This window comes from Oratosquilla oratoria, chromosome 8 (genome assembly GCF_046742065.1).
Source record: "Oratosquilla oratoria isolate Oo_2021 chromosome 8, ASM4674206v1, whole genome shotgun sequence".
Taxonomy (NCBI): Eukaryota; Metazoa; Arthropoda; class Malacostraca; order Stomatopoda; family Squillidae; genus Oratosquilla; species Oratosquilla oratoria.
This window is the reverse complement of record NC_134784.1, coordinates 2,664,024-2,673,051: the sequence shown is the minus strand read 5'-3', so window position 1 is coordinate 2,673,051 and position 9,028 is coordinate 2,664,024. Positions and strand designations below refer to the sequence as shown.

The window sequence follows — 9,028 nt, the reverse complement described above, 5'->3', positions numbered from 1 at the left end:
TCTTGTTATCTTGCAGTGTGTTAGGTTTATTTTGTTATTGGCTATTTTGTCAATTATGTCTTTCTTGTTGTGGTGCTGTGTATATTATTTTGATTTTTTGTCTGTTGATGAGTGTATTGAGGTTGTGTGTGGGGTCTGTTGGTATCTGTTCTGTTTCTGTTGTTACGAGTTGTAGTCCCAGGCTGTTTTTTGTGTTTGATACTCGTTGTTTCTGTGGGGGGTTAGTGTCATCGATGTTCGGTGCAGGTCTCTTTAATGATTGTTCTGTTATTCCCATAGGTTCTGTGGTGTTCATGTTGGTAGGTGTTATGGTAGAAGGTGTTATGATGGGTTTGGTGTAGTTACTGAGTGCTTGTGCCAGTAGTTTTGTGTTTATGGCTTGTGGGGGGATTGTAACTGTAGGGAGTCCGTTGGCTTGGTATACTGCATTGAGTGTTTTGGAATGTGCCTGGTTCTTGTGTATCTATGAGTGTAGCTAGTGTGATGGCTGTGTTAATTTTTTTTTTGTGGTGAAGTGATGTGGTCGTAGTTGGTGTAGGGAAGAGGGCGGGTTTTTGTTGTGTGGCAGTGGCATAAGTTTGTGTGGTGGTGTGTGGTTGTTGGTTTATCTGTCTTGTGATTTCTTTGCCTTTTTCCTTCTTGGGGCACCTCATTGCTACGGCTGGGTGGTCCCCTTGACAGAGGAGGCACTTAGTTATAGCACAGGTGCATCTGTCTTGTCTGTGTTCAGTGGATGCGCAGTTGTAACAAATCTTGTATGGGAATGGGTGTGGGCATTGTTTGCGTGTGTGTTCGAGAGAGTAGCAGTTTGTGCATTGGGGTATGTATGTGTATGTTTCCTGTCTGAGTGCGTGTGTGGGGAATGATTGTGAGAAAATTTTGAGTCCCTTTAGGATGCAGTCTTTCACCATTTGTGTAGATTCAAACTTGCTTTTAAGGACTGTCTCGGTGCGTGGGAATTTAATGACTTGTGTTACATGTGTGTTAGTGTTCAGTCTTTCAATTTCTGCTTTTATTTCTTCTTGTGAGTGTTCTGTGACATAGGGGTCGACTTGTGTGATGACTAGTGTTCTGTGTGCATTGAGTTCTGGTGGGTCTTGGTGTTGAAAATTGTTTTTGTGTTGTTTTTGTTGTTGTTTTTTTTGGCAGAGTGTTTCTGTGGTCGTGTCGTCTGTGATGAGTATGAATGCGGTGTGTAGTGTGATGAGCTTTTGTATGTAGATATTGTTTTTGGCTAGTGTGCCCCATAATTCAGCTGTCCGATGTTTACCGTTGGGACGTAAGTCCCGGATCCTGACTCGACCCATTGCGCCGAGCGCAATGGGTTAGGCGTCCTCGTGTTCTAGTGTTTTTGTTTGTGTTATTCGTGTTGTGTAAAAGGGGTGGTGATTGTGAAGCGATTGTTGTAGGGGCGGGTGGCGGGGGGCAGGAAACGTTAGTTATCGGTTAGTTAAGTGGAAAAAGTCTCGGCGATTACACTGATAATGCCGCGAGCGTATACGGGGGAGTGGTTCTCGGCGCGGGAGTCGTGGGGAACGGCTACTATCGCTGGTGATAACTGCCCAAGCACGCACGCGTTTATGCCGGTTGTGCTTCAGTAGCACGAGACCGGGAGGGAGGTTTCCCCCCCTCTACTACAGAACAATCCAAGTTTTTAGACCACAGGGGCTATGGTTGTCTACAGTAGAGTTAACGGGGAACATAGGTCATCGGCAGAGCGAGTTCTCAGAGTGCGAGAATTATCTCGGGTATCGGAATTTCTTCTTCAAAAACTGGCGAGATCGTTGTTGCTTACTGTTCAGCACTTGGTTGGGAAGTCCGAGTCAACGGTGGTGAGAGCAAAACCTTCCCTGACGGGAGAGGTGAAATGCCTCCGCACTACACTAACATTACACAAACATCATAATATGGCACCACGGAGGGAGAGGGATGAAAGGGGAAGGACAGATAGAAATAACGGAAGGAAGAGAGAGAGAGAGAGAGGCTGCCGGGCTTCCGGCACGCAGGTATTTCCAACGTCTTCAATAAGGGGGGGGGGTAGAGCCCATGTCGCCCAGACGAAGGCGGAAAGGGGTGTGTATGTGTGTGTGTGTATTGGTTAGGGCAAAAAACTTAATTCTAAACTTAAATCTAATGACTTAAATCTTAAAAACTTAAACCTATTTTTTTTTTTTTTTTTTTTTGTCTTAATTCTAAGTTTTGAATATTTATGTGTGTTGCCTATGCTCACTTTTGTTATTCATGAAAAAGGGGGGGGCTATATTTATGTCTAGAAAAAAAGGGGGGGTGTTATTTACGTCTAGAAAAGAAGGGGGTGGATACTTCCCTCGGTCATGATTCTACTCCTACGTATATATTGTGTATTGTGGAGTGGGTAGATCACCGCATTGTTTTCTTTCGAAACTCAGCGGCAATCTAGCGTGTTCCACATGTAGTGGGAGTGTGTTATCTGTGAGTGAACGTGTAGTTTCAGTGTTGATTTGTATGAGCTTCTCCCATATACGGGAGGCACGCTCGTGTAGGTAAATGTTTAGTGGTTGAATGTCAGCTTCCTCGTGTAGTGCTTGTGCAGTTTTTATGTCAGGGTAGTGCGTGTTTGTAATGAATTTTAGTGCTTTGTTTTGAACCGCTTGCAATGTTTGCACGCTTGTCTTTGGTAATGTGTGTAACGGTATTATCGGGTACGTAAGTGTGCTCCGTATAAGTGCGAGATACAGGGTTTTCTTGTACTTAACAGAGAGGCTTTTGAATCTCTGCAGCCGTTGTAGGCCGAGAGATGCAAACACCTTCCTGTCGCGTACATGGGCCGCCCCACCATTGGTGGTAATCGTCCAGCCAAGTATCTTGCCCTTATCTGCGTAATTGCGCGGAGCCCCGTCAATGACGACGGGTTCACGCCTACGTCCCTGTATGGGGATGAGTTTAAATTTGTCTGTGTTTGTTCGTATTTTGTGTTTCCGATCGTATGTATTTACTTGCTCGACTGCTTTCGCAGTCGTTAACGCAAGCATACGCTCCGAGCGGCCAGGATATGTTATGATCTGTGTGATGTCATCTGCGTATATTATGTTCTGACAGTGTGGATGTGGTGAAGGGAGGTCTTTTAAGTAAATGTTGTAGAGCGTTGGGCTTAATACGTTTCCCTGCGGTACTCCACAGAGTGGAGCGAAGCATGGCCCATAGTGGTTTTGTATACTGAATTGAATTGAATTTTATTCGGATACAATCATACATACAATAAGTACAATACATACAAGACTCAATATTATACACAGTATATATAATTGTACATCCGAGGATGGCACAGAAAGTCAAAAGACTTATTTCCACTACGTATGCAAGCATACGTATGCAAGCAGTTCGGTCTGTAATGAAATCACAAAGTGTTCGTGTGAATGTTGGGTGCATGTTCATCTGTATCAGTTTGTGTTTCAACCCGAGCCACCATACCTTGTCGAAGGCTTTGCTCACGTCCCGCAAAACCAGATTAACCTGCATTTTGCGGGCTTTAGCAGCAGCAATCGTCTGGTATGTTGTGGCAAGAGCTGTGTCTGTGCCGTGTAAGGCTCGAAAGCCATGTTGGTTAGGAAGCAGTATGTTGTTCGTTCTGATGTGTGCTTGGAGGCGTCGGGTAAGGATTTTTTCAGATACCTTCCCATGTGTTTCTAGCAGTGATATGGGGCGGAGGTTGGTGATGGAATGTATGTTTGTGCCTGTTTTGGGAATAAAAATCATAACCGCCGATTTGAATGCGTCGGGGAAGTATCCTAGAGCAAGTGTGGCACTGTATATTTCCGCTAAGTTATGTATTATTATTTTAGGGGCATTAGCGAGCATAGGCTTGGATATGTGAGTCCTGCCCGGAGTTTTATTGCGCATTAGAGACAATGCACTCTTAACCTCCGAGACAGTGACTCTACTTGCACAGCCTTTCACAGGAAGGCGGGATATGAGGGCGTGGGGGAGGGGGGAGGTGATGGATGTGTGTTGTCGCATGTCCCTCGTTATGTCGTCTTCGTGGTTTTGATCAAAATCCTGATTTTCCTCTGAGGAAATAGTCTGGATTGTCTGCCAGTGTTGACGTAGAGCGAGTTCTTTGTCTTCGACGTCGTGGTGTCTGATGCCATTTGTGTCTGTGATGTATGGTGTGTGTCGTGTCTTGCTTCCGCCGGAGAGCTTCCTGACCGACCGCCAGAAGGCTGCCGGGTCAGCACTGAGGTCCATGCGGTCTATCTGTTGTGTCCAACTCAGGGCTGCTTGAGTGGCGTAATGTTCGCGTAAAATGTGTCTGATTTGATTAAGTCTTCGTGTGTGGTGGAAATAGCATCCGTGTCGTGTCATGTATTCGTGAATATGTCTCGCTTGAAAGAGGAGACGGTGTATTCTGTAGTTTATGGGTGCGTGGATGAGAGTTCTGTGTGCTATTTTTGGTATTGTGAGATTTATTGCCCTGAGTATGGCTTGTTCTGTGTGAGTGATGGCGATTGCCAGTCACTACGGCCCTCAACCACTACGGCCCCAGTCATTTCGGCCTCTGACCCTAGTCACTACGGCACCAACCCCTAGTCACTTCGGCCGACTCAGACCAACCACACTAGTCACTTCGGCCATCATTAGAAAGTATTTTTAATGAAAACTGGTATGCAATAATAGGAAATAATTACAGTAAGATTGGGATAAAAGAAAACTATATTTAACACAGAAATAGCTATATAACCAGAATGTATATGGTTCATACAAACTGTACAAATCCTAGTCGTACAACATATAAGGGAATCTGATAAAGTTGTACATATATTAAGATTTAAAATGTGTGATGTAAAATCTAATATATGGTATGTATAAAACAGCATTTTAAAACCTATGATATAATATCTAAAACACCATTTATTGGGAAGGTCCATTTGTACATAACTTCGAACATGCTTTTAAGAGGTGATTTGTGGTAATTTCATGGTCTTCATACCGTTTCCATAGGGCAAATATTTTGCCTTGCACTGTTCTAAATTGACGGCGCTGGCGACGTGTGTTTACCATCCTTGACAAGACGGACCTCTACAGTTACATTTTTTGCTTCTTTGTACAGTAATGGCACTAAAACATAAAATGGAATATGAGAGCTGCCTGCCATACCATTCAACTTTCTGTGGTATCCCTCTACGTCATTGTTAGTCCGGATACTCTGCCCGAATACAGTCCAGTCACTTGGCGCCCAGAATCCATTGATCCAAGTTTCTTTGATATAATCCATTAGAATTTTAAGTGGTCCAGGAGGCACTCGTAATTCAACCTGTTCAAATGTTGTTTTTATGTGTTCTTCAGGGAGGAAAGGAAGTGCCATGAGCTGCCTTATGAAATCCTTAGTTGGGCGATGATTCATGTATGGTGCAGCCAGTCCTATTTCTTGGATTTTTCTCCAAATGGCTTGATTCCAATGGAACGAGCATCCTTGCAATTTTACTATCGGCAGTAATGTCCTGACAGCCGACCATACAGCAACTTCAAAATCTAAAACCAATTTCTCTACTTTGCACTCCTGTAGTATGTCTAAAATAACCTTAAAAACTTTCTTATAATCTTTTTTTTCTTTTCCCCGACATGAGGGTAAATACTAGAGGTACTTGTTTTATATTTCCTTCTATTCCTTTCACGAATGCATGGATGCCAAATAATTGATAGAATGGCTTGCGCACTACACGAAATGTAGCATCCACGTACCACGTCCTTGCATTCTTGAGTAAAGCAAGTTGTTCAGAAGTAGCGAATATTAAGTGTCGGCCCCCAGTTATAGCAATATCTTTCTGAAGGAACTCTTTTGGGATGTAATTGTCATCCAATTCAAAGTTCAAATTATCTGGTTCATCAGGTCTGTCACCCTGTCTAAGGCGATTAAGAGACCGTGCTAAGTTAATTGTATTTAAACAGGCTGCATCATCCCCTTCTGTGGCAGTTATTGCACGATCAACTAAAGAAGAAGCGGATGAAAAAATGTTAACCTTCTCTTTGGCTAAGGCCTTTGCAGTAGCAATGACTTCAGCCTTAAAAGTAGCACCTTGTTGGGGTTCGTGAACATGATGATAAGATCCTCCGGTGAAAATGGAGCCATTCTGAAGGACAGTAGCAGGACATGTTAGCATCTTGTTTCTCACACTACAACGCCAAGTTACTTTACCAGTTGGATTTTTCTTCTTCCCTGTGGCCTTTTGGTTATAGGTATAACCAAAGGAATCTACAAGGAGGACATTTCCTCTTCTCGTACCACCTTCAATGATCTTATATGAGTTTATTAATTCATCCCCTATACCTGGAACTTCATCAATAATGTCATCAGGTAGAATACTTTCTTCATATTCCTCTGGCAAGGCTGGTCGGGTGCTGATATCCGGGATAGATCCTACCTCCTCCAAAACTCCCCCTTCCTCCGTCTCCAACAGATCTGTACAACATCAGTATCATCACTAATAACATCAATACCATCCCTAACAACATCAGTAACATTTTAATAATAATAATAATAATTATAATAATAATAATAATAATAATAATAATTATAATAATTATAATAATAATAATTATAATAATAATAAAAACTCACCTTCATTATCTACTGGTTGGGTGCTAACGTCATCAAGAGGTAAAGCTTCCAAAGCTGTGCTTTCAGCCATAGGGACGATTTTCTGATAAACTACCGCTTCCTCCTCCTCCAACAGATCTGTACAACACCAGTATCATCACTAATAACATCAATACACCTTCATTATCTACTGGTCGGGTGCTAATGTCATCAAGAGGTATCATCTATCCTATACAACATCAGTAACATCTATCTTAATTTGTTTTGGGGACCAACTGTGTGAAGTAGTTGTTATACTGACACGAAGTAGTTGTTATACGCACGAACTCAAAGCACTAACATTCCTTCTAGTAAAATCATCATATTTCAATGTGCAGCCTTGTTTTTCACTATAGTATAATAAAAACATAAAATTTACCTTCTACTTCTGAACATGTGATGCAGATCCAGTGCATGTGTAGCTCCCCTTTCACCATGGAACGATAATCCTTGTAGGAAATCCCGGTGTTACACTTCCTGTGTTGCCAGCGTTCACAGTTATCGCACTGAATGGCATGCTGACGAGGCCGAACTTCACTCGCGCAAACCACACAGGGATATTCCATGATGGAGAATGATAACAGAAATGGATCTTCATGACTTGTAAGGTTGCTTTTGAAGTATTGTGAAGCTTCATTTTAATGAGTCCCGGCTTCGAAGCAGACGAATAATAACCCGTCACCCAAAAATAGAGGCTCGGAACTAAGTGTATAATTGCTAGTGATCGTGAGAATATCATCTTTTATTCTCTCTCTCTCTCTCTCTCTCTCTCTCTCTCTCTCTCTCTCTCTCTCTCTCTGTTTCTTAGAGAGAGAGGGAGACAACATGTCAATATTTAAGTTAACATCTTGGGAGGCCGTAGTGCCTGGGGCCGCAGTGACTAGGGTTGACGGTAAGAGAGGCCGTAGTGACTAGGGCCGTAGTGACTAGGGCCGAAATGACTGGGGCCGTAGTGGTTGAGGGCCGTAGTGACTGGTTCCCAGTGATGGCAAGGTCAATGTCCTTCTCGGCTCCCTCCAGGTCCAACGGTCGGGATTGTTTGAGGTGGTGTTCGTATTTGTCCCAACGAGCTTTTTTGTGTGAGTATCTGCATGTAATGGGTATCTGTATCGGATTTGTGGATATTGTTAGAATGACGGGTATGTGGTCGCTCGTTGTTTGTGTGCCAGGCTTGATGTAGTGATTGTGTGCTGCGTGTTTGTTTGCAAGAATTATATCTGGTGTAGTGGCCGTGTTTGGTTCTCTGATGTATGTGGGAAACTCAGCTCCCAACACCCTTACGGCCAGATTCCTGGCCAGGTAGTCCAGTCCTCTGCCGGAGGGATTAGAAGCTGAGTGACCCAGCGTGTGGTGACGTGCGTTCAGGTCGCCCAGAATGTACGTGGGATGGTTAAATGTGGCGAGTCTTATGAAGTCTGGGTATGTGAAAATATTCCTTCTGGGGGGAATATATGTAGTGGCAATGGTGGTGGGACCTAGTGTTGTTTCTATGGTGATGGCTAGTGTGTCAGAGAAGAAATTGTCTATGTGTGTATGTTTAATGCGTGTTTGTATTGATATGCTGACGCCAGCGTGTGTTTCTGCATGTGTATTTTTTGTGTATGTGTGGTAACCGGGAATTTTGATCGGATGTTCTGTAGAACATCCGTGTGCGTTCGTAATGATGATGTCTGCGTTTATGTGCTTGTACGTGTTGATGAGCTCGAAACGTCTCGGCCGCCAAGCCAAGACGTTGTGCTGGAGGGTGGTGAGGGTGCTGTGCATGGTTTTGTGTTATGTGTGTTTTTATTTCTTCTTGCTGCGTCGTGTGTTGGTTTGTGTGTGTACGGGGGGAGCTGGTCAAATTGCTCTCGACTAATGACTTCGAAATGTATTTGTGGTGTGTGCTTGTTCTGTTTCCAGTCGTCGTATAGTTTTTGTGTCAATGGGTCATTAAAATTGTGTATTTTGTATCCGTTTTTTTCTATTTGTTTTAATATGTCTTTTTGTTTGGTGTTGCCTGTTGGAGGGGTATCCAGGTATGTGTAAACTGTAATACTTGGAACGTCGTCATCAGTCTGGTCCTTGTCTGAGGTCGAGTCTGTTGGAGAGGAGGCTGGTGAGGAGGAAGAACTGGAGGAGGAGGAGGAACTGGAAGAGGAGGAGGGGGAGTTGACTGCCGAGTCCTTGGGGACTGATTCCGACGGGGAAGTGCTTGTGGTTGAGGCGGTGGAGTTGTTCTTGGATATTGTAGTGGTTGAGGTGGAGGGGGTAGCGGTTGAGATGTTGGAGTTGGAGGCGGAAGGGGGAGTTTTGGTGGTGGGGGCGGAGGGGGTGTTGGAGGAGAAGTGAATGCCTAATAAGGCAGAGGAGTCGGGGTTGGCGCCTAGATTTACTGTGGGTAGGCTGTTCAGTGAGCATTATTCATTCAATTTT

General features: G+C 43.8%; 1 pseudogene; it reads right to left on the bottom strand.

The window, feature by feature from the left end:
- Positions 1-4,555: 4,555 nt before the first annotated feature.
- LOC143027445 (uncharacterized) lies at positions 4,556-7,333 on the bottom strand (annotated as a pseudogene).
- Between the last annotated feature and the right edge of the window lie 1,695 nt (positions 7,334-9,028).